A 3,505-nucleotide genomic window follows, 5' to 3' on the forward strand; every position below is an offset into this window, starting at 1 on the left:
TAGAATAGATAGTATGGGGTCTCTGTACTGAGAAGAAAATCCATTGAGTTTTGAGGAACAAAATCAGTGAACAAATCTATATAATCAAAGAGGAGAAATAGATGAGGAATTTTTTTATAAAAAGACAAGGCACAGAGGCATAGCACAGAAATTATGACACACTTCAATTATCTGGACATCTGCTAACATTCTCTCTTTGCCAAAAGCAGAATAGCTAATAATTTCTTCTCTTGATTGATCATTTCATTCTTCAAAGAGAGAGGAACTCACAAGGGAGAATTTTATTCTGGATCAGATCTCACCAACAGAGAGGAAGTGGTTTCTGGGGTGAAAATGATAGACTTTAGAAGGAAATGAGCACTCTAGCCTAGGGTGATAAAGAAAAGAAAGTTATCAATGGTCTGACATGCCCTCATAGACAAAAATTCTACAGGGGAAGTCATAACAGGAGGGATGGGAAACTCTCAGGAATACAATTCTGAGGACACATAGAAAAACAAAGAGGCAAGTGGCAGAGGCATCATGCAGATGGAGCAGGAAGTCTGGCACCAAGGGATAAGTGATTAACAAATCATATCAAATTTCTGCCTTTCTGCAATAGTCAATCCTCGGGCATTTGTCCAACACAACCACACTTCTAAGCCACCTATCTTTGGTTCTCCGTCTCTCATATCTGTCTTCCTTTTCTCTCTATTCACAATCACCATCTAAGTAGATTTAGAAAAATCCTAGAGATTATTTTTTTACTTTCTCTTAACTCTTTGTTAATTTAAAGTACAGATTTTGACTATCCTTGCAGGAAAAAAAAGTCCAATTTATAAAAGTGAGTAGACTACTTACTATGGTAGTCAGATAAATGCAAATGCAACAGATTATTCTGACAAACAACAAATCAAATTCTACCAAATGGTGAGTTGGAAATTCCAATAATGAAGAACATTTAGTGGAAAATTAATATGAAAGAACATGAGGGCCAAGAGAGGAGAAAAATAGAGCTCTTTGGACCTCCAATTGATCCTCTTCTCAGATACCATAGTGATTTTCCTAAAGGCAGGTCAGACCAAATCCCTCTTGTCTTCAAAAAACTCCAATGGTTCTCTATTGATTCCAGGATAAAATATTATTTCATCTTCAACTCATCCTTTTAAAAGTTTGTATAAGTTTTAAAATAAGCATAATTATTAGATCTGTAGCACAAATTTATTGTTTATGGATATAGAAATAAATATAGAGAGGAGGATGGGAGCATAGAGAAAACCATCACTTTAGATTTACCTGTATCACTTTGTATAGGGCCCTTTTATTTCTAAGCACCACCATTTACTCAACCAGTCCATGACTTTCAGGTATCTTTGACTCATCCATTACTTCTCTTATCCAATATTTTACAAACTCTAGCCAATTAGACCATTGCAATATCTCATATCTCTCCTCTTTATTCTTACTGGTATAACGCTAATATAGGCATTCCTTATGATTTACCTAGGTTATTGGAATTGTCTCAATTGAATAGTCAAAAAGGACAGGTGACAACATTCATGTTTCCCACTACTTTCAGAGCCAACTTTCTTAATCTTATTAGACACATCATTTCTTTACTCTAAATCCTTCATTGACTCTACTCTTTATAAGGCTAATGCTCTAGTAAAGGGGTTCTTATTCTGGGATCTATGGACTTTGAAAAAATTATTTTTTGATGACTGTATTTCAGTATAGTTGGTTTTCCTTGCAATGCTTTAGATTAGTGGTTCCCAAACTTTTTTGGCCTACCACCCCCTTTCCAGAAAAAATATCACTTAGCCCCTTGGAAATTATTTTTTTTTAATTTTAATAGCAATTAATAGGAAAAATAAATGCACCTGTGGCTATCATCACTTTCCAGGATCGCTGCAGCACCCACCAGGGGGCGGTGGCGCCCACTTTGGGAATCACTGCTTTAGATTCTTAACATTTAACACTTCCCACAATCGGTACCATGCCACCATCATCTAGAGAAGCATCCTCCCCATAAATGCACATGGGATGTGACCTTCAGAGAAAGGGATACTGTTCATCTTAGGCTGTTCTGGCAGAGTCAAGTATCCTCAGTCCATGCTCTACACATGTTTATGATCCTTTCTACTTTTCTAAGATTAGCCAGGGACTGCAAATAAAGGGCTTCTGCCTTTCTACCTTTGTTTATAGTGTTCCCTGTGGCTGTATTACTCTCTCCCTTTCTGCTTGCTGAATTCCTACCTGTGTTAAAACCCAGCTCAAATGCCATCATATTCAAGAATCTTTCCCTGATGTCATCTGTTATGACCTTTCACTGCCTTGCATTTCAGAAAACTTTGCTTGTAACTCTCAAGCATTTTATTTTCCTATCTGACCCTTTCCGCAACTAGACTGAATGGGGATTGTGTTATCTAAATATGCTTTGCACAGTACAGTGCAGAAAAAATGCTTTGCAGAGCAAGTGCTTAAGCAATAAATATATATTGAACTCAATGAATGGTTTGCCATTTCCTTCCACAGCTCATTTTATAGATGACGAAACTGAGGCAAACAGAATTAAGTTACTCTACCTACGGTCAAACAGCTAGTATTTGAGAACAGATTTGAACTTAGGAAGATGAGTGTTCCCAACTCTAAGCCCAGTACTCTACATACCATGCCACCTAGCTGTTATGATCCCATTTGTCCTAACCATCCTGTGTTCCTTTCATTTAAGTACCTACTCTTCCCCAACAAATGAAGAACAAAAATCCTTTCATTCTTCAGAAGTACCCTCCAGTTACTACTCTTGCCTATCCCCCTAATTTGTGTACTTCTCTTATTTCCTAAAATGAGGAAGGGTGATATTAAAGCCAGAAGATGCTGCTTGCTGAAATGGGAGGGACAAAACCATTAGATAGTCCCTGCTTTATCTTCTGAACCTCACACTTACTGGAGTAAAGTCTTATTGAGAGTACAGTATTCAAGAGTTAATGATCTAGATGTAAATGTATGTCTTTTTTTGCTATCTGCTAAACCAATTCATTTGGTTATTTCTTGTCCCTACCTATATTCAATAAATGTCCCAAGAATTTATACTAAATGTTTACTCAGTGCTTAAAGGTAGTCATGAAACTATTCTTATCAATAAAGATGAAACCTGTATTTTTTTTCACTGAACATTAACACTCATTTGAAATTCCTAGGCACTAGAGGAGACCCTGAGTTGGATGGAATTAAACTTCTTAAAAAATGGCCTGGTTAAACCATATTATTTCCATGCAGTAGTTAACATTCCTCATGGATACAGAGATGAAGTAATTCCTAATAGATCAGTGAGTAAAAAAGATATGGATCCAATTCAGTATTCTTAGCAGAGCATTTCTGAGCATTTTTGACTGACTCATGCCAAATTTCCTTTTTCAAAACAAACACATGTTTATTCATTCTCATTCTCTCTCTCTCTCTCTCTCTCTCTCTCTCTCTCTCTCTCTCTCTCTCTCTCTCTCTCTCTCTCTCTCTCTCTCTCTCT

The sequence above is a fragment of the Gracilinanus agilis genome, chromosome 4 (assembly GCF_016433145.1).
Source record: "Gracilinanus agilis isolate LMUSP501 chromosome 4, AgileGrace, whole genome shotgun sequence".
NCBI lineage: Eukaryota > Metazoa > Chordata > Mammalia > Didelphimorphia > Didelphidae > Gracilinanus > Gracilinanus agilis.